This window comes from Lissotriton vulgaris, chromosome 12, assembly GCF_964263255.1.
Source record: "Lissotriton vulgaris chromosome 12, aLisVul1.2, whole genome shotgun sequence".
NCBI classification, from domain to species: Eukaryota; Metazoa; Chordata; class Amphibia; order Caudata; family Salamandridae; genus Lissotriton; species Lissotriton vulgaris.
In genome coordinates, this window is record NC_141700.1 from 27,013,702 (window position 1) to 27,039,627 (window position 25,926).

A 25,926-nucleotide genomic window follows, 5' to 3' on the forward strand; every position below is an offset into this window, starting at 1 on the left:
TAAGTATTAATTATTTAAAAATATTAACAGCCATTGTTATTTGTAATATCAATACATCTAAGTCATGTAAATACAAAACATGTTGCATTACAAATGCTATAGGTGTCACATTTGCGAAAGTTATAACTATTGGCATTGTAAATGGCAAAGCTATTAATTTAGCTACTTTCAAAACCAACACATAAATTTAACAAAATCATTTACAAGACCAATACCTCAAAGTTTCCTAATGTGAGACCTATTGCATTGCAAATGCTTGTTTTTATTGCACGCCTGGTTCTTTTGTTAGTGTGATTGAACAGGGTCAGCAACCCTGAGCTCATGGCCACGATTTTCTCTGAAAGTCATATTTCTGTCAAAGCACAACAGTGTTCCCAGGCCACAGCAGCTGCTGTGCAACCTCGAGAAAGATACCACAGGCGCATTCACCGTGAATGGAAACTGCGGGACTACGAGTCCCAGAATCCTTGGCGCAGGACTGGCTGGAGGGGATGCTGGGAACCGGAGCGAACTTTGTAGAACCCGCCAACACGTGGCAGCGCCTAGAAGGATCCACTCATCATAACCACAAAGCAGACTAAAAAGATGAAAAATGTAGGCCAAAGCGGAGGAAACAGAAAGTGCAGGGCTGCTGGGAACTTTACAGAGACTTCTGTCACCATGGTAACAGCCTGGCAGGAATTTTCCACTATCATCACAACAGCAGGCTGCGTGCAGCGGATGCCAGCAGGCAGGGGCGCAGGAATGATTGTGTCACAAACAAGAAAACTGGGGCACAGCCACATGCGGGAACCGGGTTATGGGGCCAACGAAGAAAACAACTTTGACAGAACCAGCAGCGGCCTTGAAAGCGCCTAGAGCGCCCCATCTTTAACCCCCATTCAGTCAATCTGGATCCTGTACAAGTGCAAATAACACTAGGCTTCAAGGAGCTTCATTGGGGAGCGGTCACAGAAACATGCAGTGCAAAAGTACTTCGTGGTAAATTACATTAGCGCCACAAGAGCTCGCAGTGCGTAATTTACGGATGGGGTGGGTTTTGACCACCTTATGAGCACGGTGAGTTTTACGCACGCATTTCCCTCTGTTGCATGTTGGCGCTAAACTGGGTGGAAATACCGCTGGGCCCTTTTCCATCTCTGCCGCCCGGGTCTAAAGACGCTACTGTATTGAGGCCTCGCCTCATCATTTGAAAAAGAATTCAAGATAAACACCCCGCATCGTAAAATGTAAAACAAAAAGATACATTTGTAGCCCTGTGGTGCACGTGAGCACAATAAATCTAGGTCTCAGCTTTCAACGTGAAATAAAATGGATTTTAGGGCCTCAAAATAAAACGAAAGTGATTTCTGGGTAGTTGTGGTAGTTTGCGACATAAGAGCAGGATGGGGATGGGGCACCGTGCTGCAGGGGTCAGTGCCCACTCCCAAGGAAGAAACAAGCCAGGAAAGCTGGCACCAGGGGAGGGGGCACCGTGCTGCAGGGGTCAGTGCCCACTCCCAAGGAAGCAACAAGCCAGGAAAGCTGGCACCAGGGGACGGGGCACCAGGGGACGGGGCACCGTGCTGCAGGGGTCAGTGCCCACTCCCAAGGAAGCAACAAGCCAGGAAAGCTTGGCACCAGGGGACGGGGCACCAGGGGACGGGGCACCGTGCTGCAGGGGTCAGTGCCCACTCCCAAGGAAGCAACAAGCCAGGAAAGCTGGCACCAGGGGACGGGGCACTGTGCTGCAGGGGTCAGTGCCCACTCCCAAGGATGCAACAAGCCAGGAAAGCTGGCACCAGGGGACGGGCACTGTGCTGCAGGGGTCAGTGCCCACTCCCAAGGAAGCATCAAGCCAGGAAAGCTGGCACCAGGGGAGGGGGCACCGTGCTGCAGGGGTCAGTGCCCACTCCCAAAGAAGCAACAAGCCAGGAAAGCTGGCACCAGGGGACGGGGCACCAGGGGACGGGGCACAGTGCTGCAGGGGTCAGTGCCCACTCCCAAGGATGCAACAAGCCAGGAAAGCTGGCACCAGGGGACGGGGCACCAGGGGACGGGGCACTGTGCTGCAGGGGTCAGTGCCCACTCCCAAGGAAGCAACAAGCCAGGAAAGCTGGCACCAGGGGACGGGGCACCAGGGGACGGGGCACTGTGCTGCAGGGGTCGGTGCCCACTCCCAAGGAAGCAACAAGCCAGGAAAGCTGGCACCAGGGGACGGGGCACCAGGGGAGGGGGCACCGTGCTGCAGGGGTCAGTGCCCACTCCCAAGGAAGCAACAAGCCAGGAAAGCTGGCACCAGGGGACGGGGCACTGTGCTGCAGGGGTCAGTGCCCACTCCCAAGGATGCAACAAGCAAGGAAAGCTGGCACCAGGGGACGGGCACTGTGCTGCAGGGGTCAGTGCCCACTCCCAAGGAAGCATCAAGCCAGGAAAGCTGGCACCAGGGGAGGGGGCACCGTGCTGCAGGGGTCAGTGCCCACTCCCAAGGAAGCAACAAGCCTGGAAAGCTGGCACCAGGGGAGGGGGCACCGTGCTGCAGGGGTCAGTGCCCACTCCCAAGGAAGCAACAAGCCAGGAAAGCTGGCACCAGGGGACGGGGCACTGTGCTGCAGGGGTCAGTGCCCACTCCCAAGGAAGCATCAAGCCAGGAAAGCTGGCACCAGGGGAGGGGGCACTGCGCTGCAGGGGTCAGTGCCCACTCCCAAGGATGCAACAAGCCAGGAAAGCTGGCACCAGGGGACGGGGCACCAGGGGATGGGGCACTGTGCTGCAGGGGTCGGTGCCCACTCCCAAGGAAGCATCAAGCCAGGAAAGCTGGCACCAGGGGAGGGGGCACTGCGCTGCAGGGGTCAGTGCCCACTCCCAAGGAAGCAACAAGCCAGGAAAGCTGGGCACCAGGGGACGGGGCACCGTGCTGCAGGGGTCAGTGCCCACTCCCAAGGAAGCAACAAGCCTGGAAAGCTGGCACCAGGGGAGGGGGCACCGTGCTGCAGGGGTCAGTGCCCACTCCCAAAGAAGAAACAAGCCAGGAAAGCTGGCACCAGGGGACGGGGCACTGTGCTGCAGGGGTCAGTGCCCACTCCCAAGGATGCAACAAGCCAGGAAAGCTGGCACCAGGGGACGGGGCACCAGGGGACGGGGCACTGTGCTGCAGGGGTCAGTGCCCACTCCCAAGGAAGCAACAAGCCAGGAAAGCTGGCACCAGGGGACGGGGCACCGTGCTGCAGGGGTCAGTGCCCACTCCCAAGGAAGCAACAAGCAAGGAAAGCTGGGCACCAGGGGACGGGGCACCAGGGGACGGGGCACTGTGCTGCAGGGGTCGGTGCCCACTCCCAAGGATGCAACAAGCCAGGAAAGCTGGCACCAGGGGACGGGGCACCAGGGGAGGGGGCACTGTGCTGCAGGGGTCAGTGCCCACTGCCAAAGAAGCAACAAGCAAGGAAAGCTGGCACCAGGGGACGGGCACTGTGCTGCAGGGGTTAGTGCCCACTCCCAAGGAAGCATCAAGCCAGGAAAGCTGGCACCAGGGGAGGGGGCACCGTGCTGCACGGGTCAGTGCCCACTCCCAAGGAAGCAACAAGCCAGGAAAGCTGGCACCAGGGGAGGGGGCACCGTGCTGCAGGGGTCAGTGCCCCCTCCCAAGGAAGCAACAAGCCAGGAAAGCTTGGCACCAGGGGACGGGGCACCGTGCTGCAGGGGTCAGTGCCCACTCCCAAAGAAGCAACAAGCAAGGAAAGCTTGGCACCAGGGGACGGGGCACCAGGGGACGGGGCACTGTGCTGCAGGGGTCAGTGCCCACTCCCAAAGAAGCAACAAGCAAGGAAAGCTGGCACCAGGGGAGGGGGCACCGTGCTGCAGGGGTCAGTGCCCACTCCCAAAGAAGCAACAAGCAAGGAAAGCTGGGCACCAGGGGACGGGGCACCAGAGGACGGGGCACAGTGCTGCAGGGGTCAGTGCCCACTCCCAAAGAAGCAACAAGCAAGGAAAGCTGGGCACCAGGGGACGGGGCACCAGAGGACGGGGCACAGTGCTGCAGGGGTCAGTGCCCACTCCCAAGGAAGCAACAAGCCAGGAAAGCTTGGCACCAGGGGACGGGGCACGGTGCTGCAGGGGTCAGTGCCCACTCCCAAGGAAGCAACAAGCCAGGAAAGCTGGCACCAGGGGAGGGGGCACCGTGCTGCAGGGGTCAGTGCCCACTCCCAAGGAAGCAACAAGCCAGGAAAGCTGGCACCAGGGGAGGGGGCACCGTGCTGCAGGGGTCAGTGCCCACTCCCAAGGAAGCAACAAGCCAGGAAAGCTGGCACCAGGGGAGGGGGCACCGTGCTGCAGGGGTCGGTGCCCACTCCCAAGGAAGCAACAAGCCAGGAAAGCTGGCACCAGGGGACGGGGCACCAGGGGACGGGGCACTGTGCTGCAGGGGTCAGTGCCCACTCCCAAGGAAGCAACAAGCCAGGAAAGCTTGGCACCAGGGGACGGGGCACCAGAGGACGGGGCACTGTGCTGCAGGGGTCAGTGCCCACTCCCAAGGAAGCATCAAGCCAGGAAAGCTGGCACCAGAGGAGGGGGCACCGTGCTGCAGGGGTCAGTGCCCACTCCCAAGGAAGCATCAAGCCAGGAAAGCTGGCACCAGGGGAGGGGGCACCGTGCTGCAGGGGTCAGTGCCCACTCCCAAGGAAGCAACAAGCCAGGAAAGCTGGCACCAGGGGAGGGGGCACCGTGCTGCAGGGGTCAGTGCCCACTCCCAAGGAAGCAACAAGCCAGGAAAGCTTGGCACCAGGGGACGGGGCACTGTGCTGCAGGGGTCAGTGCCCACTCCCAAGGAAGCATCAAGCCAGGAAAGCTGGCACCAGGGGAGGGGGCACCAGGGGATGGGGCACTGTGCTGCAGGGGTCAGTGCCCACTCCCAAGGAAGCATCAAGCCAGGAAAGCTGGCACCAGGGGAGGGGGCACCGTGCTGCAGGGGTCAGTGCCCACTCCCAAGGAAGCAACAAGCCAGGAAAGCTGGCACCAGGGGAGGGGGCACCGTGCTGCAGGGGTCAGTGCCCACTCCCAAGGAAGCAACAAGCCAGGAAAGCTTGGCACCAGGGGACGGGGCACCAGGGGACGGGGCACTGTGCTGCAGGGGTCAGTGCCCACTCCCAAAGAAGCAACAAGCAAGGAAAGCTGGCACCAGGGGACGGGGCACTGTGCTGCAGGGGTCAGTGCCCACTCCCAAGGAAGCAACAAGCCAGGAAAGCTTGGCACCAGGGGACGTAGCACCAGAGGACGGGGCACAGTGCTGCAGGGGTCAGTGCCCACTCCCAAGGAAGCAACAAGCAAGGAAAGCTTGGCACCAGGGGACAGGGCACTGTGCTGCAGGGGTCGGGTCAGTGCCCACTCCCAAGGATGCAACAAGCCAGGAAAGCTGGCACCAGGGGACGGGGCACTGTGCTGCAGGGGTCAGTGCCCACTCCCAAGGATGCAACAAGCCAGGAAAGCTGGCACCAGGGGAGGGGGCACCGTGCTGCAGGGGTCAGTGCCCACTCCCAAGGAAGCAACAAGCCAGGAAAGCTTGGCACCAGGGGACGGGGCACCGTGCTGCAGGGGTCAGTGCCCACTCCCAAGGATGCCCAGGCCAGGAAAGCTTGGCACCAGGGGACGGGGCACCAGGGGACGGGGCACTGCGCTGCAGGGGTCAGTGCCCACTCCCAAAGAAGCAACAAGCAAGGAAAGCTGGCACCAGGGGACGGGGCACTGTGCTGCAGGGGTCAGTGCCCACTCCCAAGGAAGCAACAAGCCAGGAAAGCTTGGCACCAGGGGACGGGGCACTGTGCCGCAGGGGTCAGTGCCCACTCCCAAGGAAGCAACAAGCCAGGAAAGCTGGCACCAGGGGACGGGGCACCAGAGGACGGGGCACAGTGCTGCAGGGGTCAGTGCCCACTCCCAAGGATGCAACAAGCCAGGAAAGCTGGCACCAGGGGAGGGGGCACCGTGCTGCAGGGGTCAGTGCCCACTCCCAAGGAAGCAACAAGCAAGGAAAGCTTGGCACCAGGGGACAGGGCACTTTGCTGCAGGGGTCGGGTCAGTGCCCACTCCCAAGGATGCAACAAGCCAGGAAAGCTGGCACCAGGGGACGGGGCACTGTGCTGCAGGGGTCAGTGCCCACTCCCAAGGATGCAACAAGCCAGGAAAGCTGGGCACCAGGGGACGGGGCACCGTGCTGCAGGGGTCAGTGCCCACTCCCAAGGAAGATTCAGAAAAGGGGGGTGGTGATGAACAGAGTGTCTGAATTAAGCAGACTACTCTTAACCCAGTCCAAAGATCAGGGCTTGATCCATCACCGTTATTTAGCTCACTGCACCATCCCAGCTCAGAACCTGGCTATATGCAAATTAGTCTGTCCCTGGCCCAGTGCATCATGGGAACAGGGCAGACCAAACTACCAAGCCAATTCTTCACCAGAAAGGAGACAAGCTTCCGGGGACCGGTTTCTGCCATTTCAGCCGTCGTCGGCCCGGCTTGCTTGAATCCTGATGGTGCAGTGAGCAAGGGACTCATGTCTGAGTATACCCTGCCACACCTATAGTGGCCAAAAACGATTCAGAAAAGGGGGTGGTGATGAACAGAGTGTCTGAATTAAGCAGACCACTCTCACCCAGTCCAAAGATCAGGGCTTGATCCATCACCGTTATTTAGCTCACAGCACCATCCCAGCTCAGAACCTGGCTATATGCAAATTAGTCTGTCCCTGGCCCAGTGCATCATGGGAACAGGGCAGACCAAACTACCAAGCCAATTCTTCACCAGAAAGGAGTCAAGCTTCCGGGGACCGGTTTCTGGCATTTCAGCCGTCGTCGGCCCGGCTTGCTTGAATCCTGATGGTGCAGTGAGCAAGGGACTCATGTCTGAGTATACCCTGCCACACCTATAGTGGCCAAAAACGATTCAGAAAAGGGGGTGGTGATGAACAGAGTGTCTGAATTAAGCAGACCACTCTTACCCAGTCCAAAGATCAGGGCTTGATCCATCACCGTTATTTAGCTCACTGCACCATCCCAGCTCAGAACCTGGCTATATGAAAATTAGTCTGTCCCTGGCCCAGTGCATCATGGGAACAGGGCAGACCAAACTACCAAGCCAATTCTTCACCAGAAAGGAGACAAGCTTCAGGGGACCGTTTTCTGGCATTTCAACCGTCGTCGGCCCGGCTTGCTTGAATCATGATGGTGCAGTGAGCAAGGGACTCATGTCTGAGTATACCCTGCCACACCTATAGTGGCCAAAAACGATTCAGAAAAGGGGGTGGTGATGAACAGAGTGTCTGAATTAAGCAGACCACTCTTACCCAGTCCAAAGATCAGGGCTTGATCCATCACCGTTATTTAGCTCACTGCACCATTCCAGCTCAGAACCTGGCTATATGCAAATTAGTCTGTCCCTGGCCCCGTGCATCATGGGAACAGGGCAGACCAAACTACCAAGCCAATTCTTCACCAGAAAGGAGACAAGCTTCCGGGGACCGGTTTCTGGCATTTCAGGCGTCGTCGGCCCGGCTTGCTTGAATCCTGACGGTGCAGTGAGCAAGGGACTCATGTCTGAGTATACCCTGCCACACCTATAGTGGCCAAAAACGATTCAGAAAAGGGAGTGGTGATGAACAGAGTGTCTGAATTAAGCAGACCACTCTTACCCAGTCCAAAGATCAGGGCTTGATCCATCACCGTTATTTAGCTCACTGCACCATCCCAGCTCAGAACCTGGCTATATGCAAATTAGTCTGTCCCTGGCCCAGTGCATCATGGGAACAGGGCAGACCAAACTACCAAGCCAATTCTTCACCAGAAAGGAGACAAGCTTCCGGGGACCGGTTTCTGGCATTTCAGGCGTCGTCGGCCCAGCTTGCTTGAATCCTGACGGTGCAGTGAGCAAGGGACTCATGTCTGAGTATACCCTGCCACACCTATAGTGGCCAAAAACGATTCAGAAAAGGGAGTGGTGATGAACAGAGTGTCTGAATTAAGCAGACCACTCTTACCCAGTCCAAAGATCAGGGCTTGATCCATCACCGTTATTTAGCTCACTGCACCATCCCAGCTCAGAACCTGGCTATATGCAAATTAGTCTGTCCCTGGCCCAGTGCATCATGGGAACAGGGCAGACCAAACTACCAAGCCAATTCTTCACCAGAAAGGAGACAAGCTTCCGGGGACCGGTTTCTGGCATTTCAGCCGTCGTCAGCCCGGCTTGCTTGAATCCTGATGGTGCAGTGAGCAAGGGACTCATGTCTGAGTATACCCCCAAGGAAGCAACAAGCAAGGAATGCTGGGCATCAGGGGGCAGGGCACTGTGCTGCAGGGGTCAGTGCCCACTCCCAAGGAAGCAACAGGCCAGGAAAGCTGGCACCAGGGGACGGGGCACCGTGCTGCAGGGGTCAGTGCCCACTCCCAAGGAAGCAACAAGCCTGGAAAGCTGGGCACCAGGGGACGGGGCACTGTGCTGCAGGGGTCAGTGCCCACTCCCAAGGAAGCAACAAGCCAGGAAAGCTGGCACCAGGGGACGGGGCACCAGAGGACGGGGCACCGTGCTGCAGGGGTCAGTGCCCACTCCCAAGGAAGCAACAAGCCTGGAAAGCTGGGCACCAGGGGACGGGCACTGTGCTGCAGGGGTCAGTGCCCACTCCCAAGGAAGCAACAAGCCAGGAAAGCTGGGCACCAGGGGACGGGCACTGTGCTGCAGGGGTCAGTGCCCACTCCCAAGGAAGCAACAAGCCAGGAAAGCTGGCACCAGGGGACGGGGCACTGTGCTGCATTTGGGATGCCCTCATGGAGTTGGAGAGGTGGTTAGGGGCAAGCGATGTCATATACATATCACTAATCGCAGGACCCTCCGCTCAGTCCTAGGGTTCGCTGGACCACAATCTCTCGTTTACCACAGCCCTTAGTAAACAGGAAAAGCTTAACCACAAATATTATAAATGTGCTATGGCAGACGAAGAAGAGAACACATTGTGACAGGGGAGACGCGGGCACCCAGCTTGATAAATAGTCACTGCAGGGTCTGAGAGTGGGCAGAGAAAACACTTACACTTGGGGGAGATGCATTCTCCTCTAGGACACAAACAAAATAATAGCACTGGGCCAGGGAATACCTTGAGTGAGAGACTCTATCCCTCTCACAAACACACACAGAGGATGCAACGAGTGCAAGAGGGACATCATCCCTTGGGACTTCACTAAGTGAAAGAGAGTCCCAGAGTGGAAAGAAGGCCACGGATTTATCACTTCCGGGTCAATCCAGTAGTCTGCATCAACTCTTGGTGTGACTTTGTCCATGGCATTCTGCCCATGAGTTCACGTGCCGCCCGGCCCTTTTCGAGGATAATAAACAGCATAGAGAGGACAGTAGAGCTGCTGGCCCCTTTCCTGACTGCAGTATGGCGGCCCTCGTTAGCACTGAGCATTATTCCTGCTGCACGCGGGAGGGCTGCCAGGAAGGTTGCACCGGCAGCAGCCGCGCCTGATACTGCCAAAGATAGGGACTGGAGCACACTCTGTCCTCCTTCTTATGTGAACGTAGACAGCTCTGCGCAAGTGCTAGCCGTCACAAGCTTGAATAGACGCGTAGAGCGTACCGTAGTCTGGCTTCACAGCGCTATAATCATTGTGAAGGGATAGACCCATGTGGAATCTAATTCATCCATAGATAGCACTGCGCGTCATAGTACTGGCATGTTTCTGTTTCAATAAATGAAGAGGCAGCCTGATTGTAAACATGACTGATAAAACACACTACTCAAGGCCACAGGCCAGACATAGGTCGACTGAGAGAGGTGGAAAGAGAACATGACCAGAAGTGCTTGAGCAACCATGGTTCTTCCAGAGCAGGGGATTCACAGGACAGGCGGCAATTCCTCTACAATTGGTGGCAGCGGCAGGATCACAGCAAACACAAGGAGATGATGGACGGAGCGCTGAAACTTTTCAGACACTCATCCCCACTTACAGTTCTGGGTTTAATCCATAATCATTCTTTAGCTCACTTGGGCACCTCAGTTCAGACCCAGCTATATGCAAATCAGTCTGACCCTGTGCCTCATGGGAACAGTCCAGCCCGAACTGCCAAGCCAGGTCTTACCTGAACCGGAAACAAGCATCCTGGGTCGGTGTCTGGGTAACACCCTTCATCAGGCAGGCTAGCTTGAATGCAGTGGCAAAGTGAGCAAGGGTCCCACGTCTGGGCATACCCTGACAACTTAGGGCGAGTAAAGCAAACACAAGATCTGGGCATGCCCTGCCAAATTAGGGCGAACAAAGCAAACACAAGAGCGCTGAAACTTTTCAGAAACTCACCCCCAGTCACAGATCTGGGTTTACTCCATAATCATTCTTTAGCTCACTTCCCCCCTCAGTTCGGACCCAGCTATATGCAAATCAGTCTTGACCCTCTGCCTCATGGGAACAGTCCAGCCCGAACTGCCAAGCCAGGTCTTCCCAGAACCAGGATAACGACACATACCCGCATAGACAACAGAAGCAAAGTTACAAATACTTTTTTTACTGAGATGTTCAGCCCCCTGGGCTTGCTCCTGATCTTTAGGTTGCACGCAGCTCTCTGCAGCAGGCGGTAAACCCGCCTCGCTCTCTCACCAGGTCCATATCTGCAGCTTCACCTGGTGTGCAGACAGAGACAGGAGCTGGCACTGGAATGTGCAGACTCCTTGCACAGAGGGGTGGGAGGGAAGGGGGCAGCTACCACAGCACAGGAGGCATCAGGGAAAACCAGGCACCTCTGTGCCAACTGCACGGAGACATGAAAACCAGCAGGCAAATTATCCATGCTGGCGAGCGCCAAGAAATCACAGCCGCACACAGAAGCGCTATCTTTTTAAAATGATGATTACATGTAAGACTGGAGAGACTCGTGTCTTAAATGTAAACATCATTTTAAAAAGATAGCGCGGGCGTTACTGTTGATTTCTTGGCGCTCGCCAGCATGGGACACGCTGCCTGCTGGTTTTCGTGTCTCGTGCAGTCTGAAAGCTTCTTAGGGAAGGCCCCTCCTGGACCAGGCCTGGGTTTTATAGAAAAAAAACAGATGCAATGTCTTGAAGCCATGAGGGAGAAGTAATACAATGAGATGTTGGCTTCGCGCGGTGCCCCCTTGCCAAGGAACCCAGCAGCCCATGCCGTCGGCATGAATGCCCTGCACATCAGGCCCCCGGGGCTCCTGGATAGCCACGTGTCCTTTTTATAACACTCGTCTTCCTAGTCTGTGTTGACACCTCTTTAAGTGCATTTTTTGTGTGGATAAAGCGCGAGCAGCCCCTTCTAATCCAGGCACCCACTTAGCCAAATTAAAAGGGGCGTGGCCTCCCTTCGGGGTCAATAAATGACATTAACTTAGCCCAAATCAGTATTCTTGCCCCCCAAGCGAACTGTACTCGTGTAATCAGCCTCATAAAGATGAAGAGCCATGCAGCCCGTCCGGGCTAGCGGTTGTAGCCTGCACTTTACCCGCAGTTCTCAGGAGCAGGCGCCCAACCCTACAGCTACCTTAGCACCTGTTCAGGTGAGATGGCACGCCATGAATTCAGAGGGCAGAGGCAGGTATCTGAGAGCCGCGCGTGCGCGTTACACCGCGCACGTACCGTGACTTACCTTCGCATAACACACACCACACCATTGTGCAACACAACACTGAAAACACGTGACCTGCCAACAGGCATTAACCAACCGGGCTACCCGCTCCAGTCTCTCCTCTTCCCCAGTGCGGATCCCTCGTGCCAAGGTGCAGAATTGAAAGATTCGGGTCAGCAGCTTATCAAGTAAGTGCATTAACCCACCTGTTGCCGTACTGACGATCCGCAGGGTTTCACCCTCCCCAATGGACCCAATACCCCCTCGTGCCGTGTTGCAGGTGCATTAACCCACTTGACTATCTGCTGAGGACGCACAGGCACCCCCCCCCCCCCCCCCATCAATGGCCGCATACCATGCAGCAGGTGCATTTATCTGCCTGGCTATTTGCTGAGGATGCAAAGCCCCCCTTCTCTCTCCACTTCTCCAGTCTCTCTGCATACTGTGCACCCAGCGGGCTCTCTCCTGAGGATCCGCAGCCTCTCCTATCGCCCTGCTCTTCCTCAATATCACGGCATACCGTGCAGCAGGTGCTGTAACGCGCTGGGCTATCTGTTGAGGATGCGCAGGCTCGGCCCCCTCCCCTCTTTCCCATAATGCATATACTTTTTCAGGGAACCAAAGCCGTGGCATGCACTTTACAACGCACTTCTGTAGCAGGTGTATGAACCAACCTGCGTAACTGCAGACGACCCATAGGTTCTCCTCCCCTTGCCTCAATATCCCCTCATACCGTGCATTAACCCGCTGAGCTATCTGCTGAGGATCTGCGGACTCTCCGCTTCCCCAACATCCCTGCAGCAGGTGCATGAACCCACTGGTCTATCCGCTGAAGAGCCGCAGGCTCTCCAGTATCCCTGCAGCGCTGAGTGCGGCCGGCCTGGCCAGCGCCGCGTTATTAATAATAAATAGAGGCGCTTGGCTCTCTCTGCAGAAGCGGGCGATGCATCGTGCAGGGCCTGCTGGTGAGTTCAGCCCCCCCCCCCCCTTTCCGGAACAGATCTCCTCTGCAGCCTCAGATAAGACGCCTTGCATCGGTAAACAAACACATCATGCACACAGCGCCTAGTGGTACCCAGACAGAGGTACCATGCAGCGCTGCGTGCTACCCGGGGAAAGGTACACTAGCTCTTACCTCATTTATTAGCAGAATTACCAGGTGTGGGGGGTCCAAGCGAAGGGGCGCCAGGTGATGGGTTCAAGGTGAGGTGCAGGTATGGGGGGGCTCGGCAGCCAATCCAGACGCCTGGAATCTGCTGCGGCCTGCGCCGGGCCCTACTGCAGGGGTGCTGCGGGCAGGTGTGCAGCAGGGAGCTGCAGCCTCTGTCCCGGGTGGGTCAGCAGGTGAGATGCGGAGCAGCCTCTGTAGGTCTCTCCCCTCTCTCCGCTTCTTATCTTCTGTAGCCAGGGAGAATCCCTGCCGGAGGGGGCGGGCTCTCAGAGAGAGTGCCAGCGACGAGGCCCAATCAGAGGCATGTTGTCATGGCCAGCTTCCAGCCAACGAAGAACAGATGCAGGGAGTTTATGGCCCCCGCCTGTGGCAGGTGAGCTGGGCTATGTGCCCAGCTGCCTGGAGGGCTTGATCAATGCACAGAACATTTTTTTTTAATTTAAATGTATGCTTTTTTCATTTTTTTTTTTTATCTCAAGCACCCCTTGGGTGTGGTCATTAAAAACAAAAGCATCCGACCCGCCCTATGATGGTGCAATGTAGAGATCTCTTAGAGGCAATATGTGTGAATAAGAATGATATGTGCATTTCTATAGCGCTTTCCTAACATGTATATGATGCGAAGCGCTTAGGCTAACTGTGCATTTGTCGCAGATCTGCGGTGGAAGCAGTCTGTTGCAAGGGGCCCCGTTTCGTCTTTTTGCCATGAGTTATTCTGGACAGTGCCCGGCTGCCGGCTGAGTCGCGGCTGGATTATGGTGGAAAGTGCCTAGCAGCGCTAGATTGCGTGATGGATGAAAGCGGAGTGCTATGTGTTTTATTCTGTATATTCAGCCTGATTCATCAAGCGGAATTGCGCTCGCAAAGGGCCAGATTCTGAGAATCTGGCCCTTTGCGAGTGCGATTTTTGCCTTTGGGATTCATCATCCCAAATGCAAAAATCGGTAATAGCGATTTCGCGAGGAATTACATTTAAGGAATCTCGGCCCGCTATTTACCGCGAGGTCAAACCTCGTGGTAAATAGTGAAAACTTAGAAAAATGCTTTTAAAAGCATTTTTCTAAGTTGCATGTTGCACACACACACATGTCCTTTGGACATGTGTGTGCGCAACACCTGTTTAAATTTGCATTTAAGGGGTGCTACAGGGTGTCCTTTGGACACCCCTGGCACCCTTTAAATCGCTATCTTATTTGCGATTAGCTAATTGCTAATCGCAAATAAGGAATACTCCCCATTCATTCCTATGGGCCTTTTGGCCCATAGGAATGAATGGGGAGTTATTCATTATTTGCGATTAGCAATTTGCTAATCGCAAATAAGGAATATGTAGGAATCGCATTTTATTTTGCGATTCCTACATGAATCCCGTTTTGCGAGTCTGTAATAGCGATTCCTTATGATAGTGTTTACTATCGCTAAGCGAGGCGCTGGAGCTCTTGCCCACGTGAGTAGCACCCCCCTGCACCCTTTAGGGCATGGGTACTCAGAAACATTTTCCAGGGGGGCGCGAAGTTTGGTCTATATATCCGTCCGAAGGCCGCACTGATGCCCACAGGGGGTGTAAAGTGGGTGTAGGGGAAGCAAAGCATGTATATCTAGGGGCTGTCTTTAGAAATTAAAGTGTTCCAAAAGTTAAGGGCCTAGCCATGTCCTTTCCCTAACTGCAATTAACCTTTAAATAAGTGATTGCTGTATATATATTTTTTTAATCCATGTTAGTGCTGAGTCAAGTAAACAATAGCCCAGTGCTGCTGCTGCCCGGGGGGCCGCATGTACAGCTCAGGGGGGCCGCGTGCGGCCTCCGGGCCGCACTTTGAGTATCCCTGCTTTAGGGCATGCGGTTGGAAGCAGAGGTAGAAGGAATGGAGGAATGAAGTTCCCAAACTTTATCAATTTAATAAAAACAGTTCCTACTCTTTCTATTTAAAAAAACAAATGTTTCAGTACAGTTGAGTTTCCGAAGGTTGAAAGGGGAGGAGGGTCTCTTACCATGAGTGAGGGGAGAGAGAGGCAGATAAAGAAACACGCTCGCTCTGGGGAGCCTGCCGCTTAAAATACATGCAAATGTCTGCACTTGTTAAATGACAATTCTGAAGGCTGCTTGGGAGCCAGAAAAAACCGAATCATCAAATCTGGAATTTGTTCTTTTAAAGGAAAGCTACCAAAAAGGTTTGACTAGCTACTATCAGTGAATTACTAACATCATAACTATTGAATGCACTGCAAACATTTAAAGAAATTGCGAGTAATGCTATGTAATGTTTTACCTGAAGGAGACTGTTAGTTATAAATTCCTTACCTTACAATTTCCCCCAGGCGTCAAACTGGATCCAGAGATTTTTTCTCAGCATTACCCCTGCTCTTTGGTAGGTGACGTCGGTCGACTCAGCGTTAGTCGTTGGCGTCGTGATCACCTGAGTGACATCGCAGTCTCTACTTAGACGCCGCCCCTGCGCGCTGACATCAGTTCTTTCTTTTGCCGCGCCAGCAAGTGAAGATCCAGAGAGAGCTGTACCCTTAGTCATTTTTTGACGGACACTTTTTTGATTTTTGTCGACATCTTTTTTCAAGTCATTCGACTCCTGGTGCACGTAGGGATGTCCCATTGTCGGACTGGCTTCAAGCCTCGTGATTCCAGTCACAAGTTGATGTTGGTCACGGCCTGTACCTAATGTGCCTCTGGTGCCTGGAGCACAGCCTCGACCCTAAGTTGTGCTCCGACTGTCGGGCCATGAACCCGAAGTCTTTGCGAGAGCTGTCCTGAAAGCTTCTGGAGGCCCGGCAGTCAGCTCATCGCCACTGGAGGTCCCGATCGAGAAGGAGGTCACGGGACCGGTCGCAGAGTCATCACCATCATTCCTCCTCGAAGTCTTCGTCATCAGGTAAGTCAAAGCACAAGAAGAAGGCAAAGAAGCACCTTCGCTCCTTGTCTTCTTCCTGTCCGTCGGCCGCCTCGACGTGGGTCGCGGAAGGTCATCGTCCTTCGGCTCCGCCCACGGAGCCTACTAGGACAGCTCCGAGCTTCCCTCCCTTCCTGGGAGTCGGAGCGCGACCAAGCCAAAATCATTCTTGTGACTCTGGACTGTGCACGAAGAGTCTGGTATCCCGAGCTCTTGAACATGGCCATCGATCCTCCGATCAGGCTGCCTCTTCTGGAGGATCTTCTGTTGCAGCAGCAGGGGATGGTCCTCCACCGAACCTGTCCAGCCTCCACCTCCTTGCATGGAGCTTGAATGGCTCCGGTTGACAGCTTTTGACCTTCCTCCAGAAGTCTGTAATATCATCTTGGCAGCCAGGCATCCCTCCTCTAAAACGGTATACACCTGTAGATGGAACAAATTTGTGGCTAGGTGCACAGCAAAGGCTGTGGATCCCCTTTCTACTACCCCTCTTTTAGAGGTTCTCCTCTTCCTTCTATCTTTGGCCCAGCAGGGCTCTGCTCTGGGCACCCTTAAAGGCTATCTTTCAGCCATTTCGGCCTTTTCTTGCCTTCCTGATCAGCATTCTCTTTTCAAGTCCCTATTGTAAATAGGTTTCTTAAGGGCATTACTCACCTGTTTCCTCTTATTCCTTTTGCATTGCTCCAGTGGAACTTGAATCTGGTCTTAACTTGCCTTATATATGCTCCTTTCGAGCCACTACATATTTGTCCACTCAGACTCTTGACCTTAAAGGCTGCTTTTCTGGTTGTCATCACCTCTGCTCGCAGGGTGAGTGAGCTTCGGGCTCTATCTTCTAAACCTCCTTTCTTTGATGTTCATCTGGACATGGTTGTCCTTCGAACTAGACTTTATTTTCTTCCCAAAGTGGTTACCTCTTTCCACATAGGACAGACCATCATTTTGCCCACCATCTTCCTGCCCGCATCCTTCCAAGGAGGAGAAGAGACTCCACCTTCTGGACCCAAAACATGCGTTTTCATTTTATTTGGATTGCACAAAACAATTCCGGGTGAACGATCAACTCTTTGTTGTCTATGTGGGTAGCAAGAAAGGTCGGGCCGTGCAAAAACAGACCATCTCACGATGGGGCATTCTTGCATTATGATCTGTTACTCCTTGGTGAAAAAGGAGCCGCCGGTAGGACCGCGCTCCCATTCCACCGGGGCGACGGCAGCCACTACTGCTTTGGGACGTGGAATCCACCTCGGTGATATCTGCCAGGCAGCCATGTGAGTATCACTGTACACGTTCACTAAACATTACTGCCTGGATACTCAAGTCCAGAGAGACGGCTTCTTTGGCCGTTCAGTTCTCTAGGATTTTCTGGTGTAAACTTAGTTCACAGACCCACCACCGGGGTTGGTATTGCTGGGGTATCAGTTCTAAGGTAAGGAATCTATCACTAATAGTCTCTTACAGATGAACAAGTTAATTACCTTCGGTAAAGATGTATCTGTAAGAGACATATATTAGTTATAGATTCCTTACCGTCCCACCCATCCTCCCCGTTCTGCGAACCGACTTATAGAGTGAGGGACTCCCTTTCAGGGCCGTAGTTTTGTGCACCAGTGGTCAGTGTTTTGAATGGCTCTGCGCTTCTGGCGTGGAATGTCATGTAAAGAACTGACGTCAGTGCGCAGGGACGATATCTAAGTAGAAACCGCAACGTAATTCTGGTGATCACGACCCCAAAGACGAACGCGGAGTCAACCAACGCCACATACCGACACGCAAGGGTGCTGCTGATAAAAAACTCTCCAGATCCAGTCTGACGCCTGGGGGTAATTCTAAGTGTTAGACGGACCGGGAGGGTCGGCCGAGGATAAGGGGAGAGGTCTCCGGGGAGAGCCGTCTCCAACGATCGTACAGACAAGTAACTTCCCCCCCACAGACGGACACCACACAAGGGTAAAGTTCAACGATACTTTATAGGCAATTCTTTAAGTACGATAGAATGGTACAAGGAGGTCTGGACTCAGGGGTCCCCTCGATTCTGGTCTCTGGTTTGGGAAAAGGGTAGCGGGACAGTCTTGTTACCAAAAGATGGAAATAGCTCTCAATCCTCGAGCTCGGCGTTCTAGATGATCGGTCCGCGGCGGAGCCAGCAGGTCCCGATGAAGATGGTGGTTACAAACGGTCCGCGGCCACGCCAGCAGGTCCCGACGACGATGAAGGATTACGAAGGTTACGAAGGTTGCGGCAGCGCCAGCAGGCAGGACGATGATGCACAAGGCAGAGCTACGGCAGCGCCAGTAGTCCGTCAAGGATGAGTTCTTCTCTGCGTCTCTCGACTCCAAGATACAACTGCCTTCCTGCTCTGGAGCTGCCCCAGTTATAGGGCTGGTGCCCTTTGATGTCCGGACCCTCGCACTTGGAGGTCGGGAGGTCCGGGATGAGGGAGTCCAGACACGCAGCAGGGGGGTGGAGCCAGCGCCCGGGGGGGCGATGGGCGAGCAGCACTTGGCGGGGGAGAGCCATCGACACCTCTTTCTCCCATTGACTTGCCAAGTAGCCCGCTCACCTCCTGGGTGGATGGTGGTGCCGGGATGTCTGAGGCCTGGCTAGGCCCAGGGTTGAGGTCGATCGGGGGCCAGGCGGCCTCGGGTGGAGTGTCCAAGATGGCGCCCAGGCTGGGCGCGCGGGCCAGTAGTGGATCGGGCCCACGAGGTCGATATGTTCAAGGGCCGGGGTCCCGGAGGGGACGGAAGACGTGCAGTGGTGGTGTGTGGCACTTGCGTGACCGGGCTCGGGCCTGGTCGGGCCGGGGGAGAGCGGCCCTTCATGTGGCCTGTCCAACATGCGTCCCCCCCAGCTGAAGGCGGGGAGAGTCACCCATCCACTTGGGGACTCTCCTCGTCGAGGCGGAAAAACCGGGACAGGCCATCCGCGTTGGCGTGATCTGGCCCAGGCCGGTGCTCAACAGTGAAGTCCATCCCTTGTAGGGAGATGGACCAACGTAGTAGTTTCGGGTTTTCCCCCCGCATCTGCATCAGCCACTGCAGGGGTCGATGGTCGGTCTGCACCCGAAAGTGTGTGCCAAAGAGGTAGGGCCGGAGCTTTTTGAGGGCCCATACCACAGCGAAGGCCTCCCTCTCTATGGTGCTCCAGCGTTGTTCTCGGGGTAGGAGTCGCCTGCTGATGAAGGCCACTGGCTGATCAAGGCCTTCGGTGTTCACTTGAGACAGGACTGCCCCAATGCCATGGTCGGAGGCATCCGTCTGGACGACGAACTCCCGGCTGTAGTCGGGGGCCTGGAGCACAGGGGCGGAGCACATGGCGGCTTTCAATTGTTCGAAGGCTGTTTGACAATCTGGGGTCCAGTTGACTTTCTTGGGTTGATTTTTGGACGTGAGTTCTGTGAGGGGCCCCACTATGGTACCATAGTCTTTCACGAACCTTCGGTAATAGCCCGTGAGGCCCAGGAAGGCGCGTACCTCGGTCTGGGTGATGGGGGGCTGCCAGGACTGGATGGCGGCAATTTTGAGCTGCAGAGGGGCCACCAGGCCGCTTCCCACCTGGTGTCCGAGGTAGGTTACGGACCCCTGACCAATTTGGCATTTGCTGGCCTTGATCGTGAGGCCAGCCCGCTGAAGAGCCTGTAGCACCGCTCGGAGGTGGTGGAGGTGCTCGGGCCAATGGTGGCTGTATACAGCGATGTCGTCTAAGTAGGCGGCGCTGAATCCTTCGAGCCCTGCCAGGACCTGATTGACGAGCCGCTGAAATGTTGCTGGAGCATTCTTCATGCCGAAGGGCATGACCTTGAAATGGTAATGGCCATCGGGGGTGGAAAAGGCAGAACGTTCTTGGGCCCGGGGTGTGAGGCCGATCTGCCAGTAGCCCGCCGTCAGGTCGAAAATACTGAGGTAGCGGGCAGCTCCCATGCGGTCGATTAGTTCGTCTGCCCGGGGGATGGGATGGGCGTCTGTTCTGGTGACCGCATTCAAGCCCCGGTAGTCGACGCAGAACCGGAGTTCTGGTGTGGCGCCGGGGGTGGCTGCTTTGGGGACCAGCACTACAGGGCTGGCCCAGGGGCTGTCTGAGGGCTCGATGACCCCGAGCGTGAGCATTTTGGTTACTTCTTCCTGGATGCAGGCCCGTACCCGATCTGGCACGCGGTAGGCCCGGTGGCGGATAGGGGGGCTGTCCCCCGTGTCCACATCGTGCACACACCAGGAAGTGACACCTGGGGTGAGGGAGAACAGGCTGGCGAACTGCAACAGAAGGTCTCGACACTCCTGGCGTTGTTCCCGGGTGAGGGCCTCCGAGAGTCGGACCCCATCCACGGAGCCGTCTTTCTCCCGAGTCCGTAGGAGGTCCGGGAGGGGCTCGGAGTCCTCTTCGGCCCCATTGTCTGTGGCCATCAGGAGGCTGAGTTCTGAACGCACAAAGTGGGGTTTCAGTCTGTTAGCGTGGAGGACCCGGAGGGGGTTCCGGGGAGATTCCATGTCGATGAGATAGGTGGCAGGACCCTTGCGCTCGACTACTTTGAAGGGCCCCGTCCACTTGTCTTGCAGGGCGCAGGGTTCGGTGGGGGACATCACCCATACCTGTTGCCCAGGTTCAAATTCGATGGAGGAGGCATTCCGGTCATACCACTTTTTCATGTCCTCTTGACTGGCCTCTAGGTTGGCTTTTGCCAGCTCTCTGAACCGCCGGGTCTGGTTGCGGAGGGTTAGGAGGTACCTGAAGACATCTGGTGGGTTCTTTAGAGGGGGCATCTCCCAGCCTTCCTTGACTAGGCTGAGCGGCCCCCGTACTGGATGTCCATACAGCAGTTCAAACGGGCTGAAGCCGAGGGACTTCTGGGGGACCTCTCGATATGCGAAGAGGAGGCACGGCAGCAGCACATCCCACTGGCGACGGAGGGGCTCCTCCAACCCCCCGATCATCCCTTTGAGCGTGCGGTTGAACCGTTCAACGAGTCCGTTTCCTTGAGGGTGATAGGGGGTCGTGAATCGGTAGGTAACCCCACACTGTTGCCAGAGGGACTTCATATATTTAGAAATAAAGTTCGTGCCTCTGTCGCTGACGACTTCTCGGGGGAAGCCCACACGGGAGAAGATCCCCATCAGAGCCCGGCCGACTACCGGGGCGGTCACAGTTCGCAGGGGAACAGCCTCGGGGTAGCGGGTGGCGTGGTCCACTAGCACCAGGATGAACCGATGGCCTTGTTTTGTACGCGGGTCCAGGGGCCCCACAATGTCTATCCCGACCCTCTCGAACGGGGTGGTGACCACGGGAAAAGGTTGCAGGGGGGCTTTTAGTTTGCGGCCGCTCTTTCCACTGGCTTGGCACGTGGGGCAAGATCGGCAATGCTGGTGTACATCGTTCCTCATTTTGGGCCAGAAGAAGTGGGTCACCAGGCGACTGTAGGTTTTATCTTGACCCAGGTGTCCAGCCAGGGGGACATCGTGGGCCAGGTTTAGCAGAAAGTCTCTAAAACGGAGGGGCACCACTAGCACTCGGCTGGCCCCCAACTCCGCGATTCTTTGTTCACTGTACAGCAGATCATTGTCCCAGTAGATCCAATGTGTTCCGGAGGTATCCCCTGTGCTTTGGGTGAGGGCTTGCTGGCGGAGTCCCTCGAGGGAGGGACAGGTCTTCTGTTCTTGGCGAAATTGTTCTTGCGTGGGCCCCCCCTCTTGAGGCCACTGGTCGAGGTTAGCGAGGTCTGGAGGTTGAGCTGGTTCTGGGGGGACGTCACGGTCGGTGGTTTCGACTGGGGCGACCGGAGGCGGCGGCGCCGGCCATTCAGGTTCCTCTGGTCGGGGGTTGGCACGGGCGGCCATGGACCGGGTGGTGACGCACGCCCAGTCCGGGATGCCTAACATCCCCAGGTGTTCTCTTCGTTCTACGGCTGCCCACGGAGAGCTTTCAAGGTCATTCCCCAGGAGGCAGTCTACGGGGGCATCGTCTCGGACCGTTACTTTCAACATGCCGGAGACCCCTCCCCATTCGAAAGGGACGCAGGCCATCCGACACAGACTTTCCGAGTTATCGGCCGAACGTACAGGGCAGAGAATGTTTGGTAGATACTGTTCTGGGGTCACCAGGTGACAGCGGACGGCTGTTACACTGGCCCCGGTGTCACGAAGGGCTTCGGCCCGGCGTCCATTGATGCTCACCCATTGGCTGTACTTCTGGGTGTTAGCGGGTAGGGGGACCCGCGGGACCATGTCTTTCCCCCCTAAGCATGCTAGAGCCATGGCGGCTGGCTCCCATTCTTGATGCTCCTGCTCATATTCTTCTTGTTCCTCTGAGATCTGTTCCTCCCCCAGAGCAGCAGCGGCTACTTGGCGGGGTCTTGGGCTCTGGTACTGGGGGCAGTTTGGGTCGTTTGCATAGTGGCCGACTCGTTGGCATCGATGGCACGTAACATTGGCTCGGTATCCCGGTCGCGCCGGGGTGCTGCCCCGGTTGGCCGGGGGGGTGGTGCTGGTAGCGGGGGCGACCGGAGCGTTGTCTCTTCCGCGTCCTTGGCCTCCTCCTCCTCCTCGGGGACGGTGCTGACCGTTGTTGTTCCGGCTCTGTTCATAGGACCCATTCCGGCCCACTCTGGTGATTTCCCACCGGTCAGCTTCGGCTGCGAGCTGCCGGGGATCAGTCAGTTTGCTGTCGAGGAGGTGCTGGCGGAGTTCAATGAAGCAATTGTTCGATAGATGCTCCCATACCATGAGATTGAAGAGTTGTTCGTAAGTTGTGACCTTGCTCCCTTTGATTCAGCCCTCAAAGGCTCGGCTAAAGTAGTTTACATAGTCCACCCAAGTTGTACCCGGGATGCGGGTGCAGTCTCGGAACCTCTGACGGTACATCTCGGGTGTGAGGCCATAGCGGGTGAGGAGTGCAGCTTTCATATGGTCATAGGAGGTCATCTGGTGGTCCGGGAGCTGTAGCAGGGCGTCGCGGCCCTCATTGAGGAATCTCCCCCATAGACCGGCTCCCCAGTCGCTTCTATCGATCCGGTGGGCAGTCATAGCGATTTCGTAGGCCTTAAACCATTGCTGGATGTCGTCCTCTCGGAAGTATTCTCGAACGACATCCTTGGGGATGTGTACCTTTTTCTCTGTTGCCCCTGGGGTGTGGGGTTGCTCGGACACCCCTACTTCTTTATTCTGCTTGCGTTAGTCGATCTCAGCTAATTTTCGCTCGTGTTCATATGCCAGTTTCTTTTCCTCGAGCTCCCTTTGTCTCTGTTTCTCCTCTCTTTCTTCTCGGAGACGTAGGTGCTCTAAGTTTATTTTTTGTTCGGCCAACTTAAGTTCAACATCCATTTTGAGCCGGGCCATTTCTAGCTCGTGTAGTCGGGTTTTTTCTCGTTCCTGGATCTCGTCTTGCGAGAGACCCGTTCTTCGCTCTTCAGGGGCCGTGGTGGTTTTTTCTATTGCTGCGATGCTTTGATCGGGGGTTCCGGCAGCCCCGGTTTCTGCCCAAGATTCTAGGGCATGCTTGAAATCGTCTTTGGTACTTAGTCCGGTGGTAGCGATACCTAGTTCGATGCAGAATTGTTTTAGTTCACGATGGCTGTACTCGTCCAATTTCTCCATCTGGAATTTCTCGGTGGATCCGCTTTCTTTAGTTGTCATCGTGATTTCGTCGTGGGGTGAGCTACTCTCTGTACGATTATGCGGTGATTCGGATCGCGCCGCTGGCCACCAATGTTAGACGGACCGGGAGGGTCGGCCGAGGATAAGGGGAGAGGTCTCCGGGGAGAGCCGTCTCCAACGATCGTACAGACAAGTAACTTCCCCCCCACAGACGGACACCACACAAGGGTAAAGTTCAACAATACTTTATAGGCAATTCTTTAAGTACGATAGAATGGTACAAGGAGGTCTGGACTCAGGGGTCCCCTCGATTCTGGTCTCTGGTTTGGGAAAAGGGTAGCGGGACAGTCTTGTTACCAAAAGATGGAAATAGCTCTCAATCCTCGAGCTCGGCGTTCTAGATGATCGGGCCGCGGCGGAGCCAGCAGGTCCCGAGATGGACGAAGGAAGCGACGGTCCGCGGCGGAGCCAGCAGGTCCCGATGAAGATGGTGGTTACAAACGGTCCGCGGCCACGCCAGCAGGTCCCGACGACGATGAAGGATTACGAAGGTTACGAAGGTTGCGGCAGCGCCAGCAGGCAGGACGATGATGCACAAGGCAGAGCTACGGCAGCGCCAGTAGTCCGTCAAGGATGAGTTCTTCTCTGCGTCTCTCGACTCCAAGATACAACTGCCTTCCTGCTCTGGAGCTGCCCCAGTTATAGGGCTGGTGCCCTTTGATGTCCGGACCCTCGCACTTGGAGGTCGGGAGGTCCGGGATGAGGGAGTCCAGACACCCAGCAGGGGGGTGGAGCCAGCGCCCGGGGGGGCGATGGGCGAGCGGCACTTGGCGGGGGAGAGCCATCGACACCTCTTTCTCCCATTGACTTGCCAAGTAGCCCGCTCACCTCCTGGGTGGATGGTGGTGCCGGGATGTCTGAGGCCTGGCTAGGCCCAGGGTTGAGGTCGATCGGGGGCCAGGCGGCCTCGGGGTGGAGTGTCCAAGATGGCGCCCAGGCTGGGCGCGCGGGCCAGTAGTGGATCGGGCCCACGAGGTCGATATGTTCAAGGGCCGGGGTCCCGGAGGGGACGGAAGACGTGCAGTGGTGGTGTGTGGCACTTGCGTGACCGGGCTCGGGCCTGGTCGGGCCGGGGGAGAGCGGCCCTTCATGTGGCCTGTCCAACACTAAGGTAAGGGATCTATAACTAATATATGTCTCTTACAGACATATCGTTACCCAGGGTAAGTAACTTATTCGTTATGTTATGTAATGTTTTGTTATGGTATGTTATGTTCTGGTATGTTATGCTATGTAATGTTTTGTTATGCTATGTAATGTTTTGTTATGTCATGTAATGTTTTGTTATGGTATGTAATGTTTTGTTATGTTATGGAATGTTATGGCATGTTATGTAATGATTTGTTATGGTATGTTATGTTCTAGTATGTTAACCTCTTAGCAGCTATGGAACGTCCAGCTCCAGTGCTGAACGTTCCATTGCGCAGGTGAGGTTCGAACGTCCAACGGCCGACGGCAGCACTCCTGAGGTAGTGGTGCCGTCGGCCGTTGGAATAGGCGCAGCACCTAAGAGGTTAAGCTATGTAATGTTTTGTTATGGTATGTAATGTTTTGTTATGTTATGTAATGGTATTTTCTGGTATGTTATGCTATGTAATGTTTTGTTATGTTATGTAATGTGTTGTTATGGTATGTTATGTTCTGGTATGTTACGTTCTGGTATGTTATGCTATGTAATGTGTTATTATGGTCCATAATGTTTTGTTATGTAATGTTTTGTTATAATATGCTATGTAATGTTTTTTTACATTATGCTATATTATATAATGTTTTGTTATGGTATGGTATATTTTGTTATGTTATGCTATGTTATGTGTGTTTGTATAGCGCCCTATTACTCATGATGGTATCCTGGTGCTTTTCCAGGTGTGCGGCTAGCCTCGAGGGGACTTGCTCGAAGAGGCAGATCTTCAACTTCTTGCAGAATTCAAGCACTGAGGAGGGAGCTCCCATGGTTTTTGGAAATGTTTATTGTTGGGAATGATACTAATGGCTATCAGCAATAATATGTTTTTTAATGTAAAAAAAAAGACATTGGCACAGTACTAACTGGCGCTGAAAAGAACTACTTTGTGTACGGACGTGTTCCCTGTGAAAGAGCAGAATGACGTCACCCACTGTGACCTTATTCAGTGGCTGTAGTGGGCTGACCCAGGCCCAATGCTGTATGCTGTAGGGAGCAAAATAAATATGAGTGGAACAACAACAGACCAATGGGTGACGAGGGCTGGTTGAAAGCCCCTATACGTTAGTCCATTATACAGACGATGTGACTAAAATAAAAAAGTCTTGGATAATGCTAGACCAAATAAGATGACTGCTGTTTGTGTTTTGCTCATTTAGTGGATAGATAAATTAAATTTTAATGATTCACTGTACTTTGAGATGTAAAATAGTACCTCATGCCCTACAATTTAAGCACTACACAGGATATGGAATCAAATGGGGTTAGGGCTGAGTTAGACTCAGCTCCAGGGTGCCATGCATCCTTGGACAGTACGCTGGAAGGGCTGGAGCAGAGTCAGTCTCAGCTCCAGGATGCTGTAGATCCAGTCATCCTCTGACACCCCGCTGTCAGGGCTGGGGTAGTGTCCATCTCAGCTTCAGGG

The 25,926-nt window shown here is 55.1% G+C and overlaps 1 protein-coding gene across 1 annotated transcript in view; it reads right to left on the reverse strand.

Annotated features, from left to right (window-relative positions):
* The window catches only part of ABHD8 (abhydrolase domain containing 8), a 71,003-nt gene extending 58,007 nt beyond the window's left edge, over positions 1-12,996 (reverse strand). Inside the window, exon 1 of the mRNA XM_086946828.1 lies at positions 12,733-12,996. The gene's annotated coding sequence lies outside the window, so the exon portion shown is untranslated. The remainder of the gene's footprint in view (positions 1-12,732) is intronic.
* Between the last annotated feature and the right edge of the window lie 12,930 nt (positions 12,997-25,926).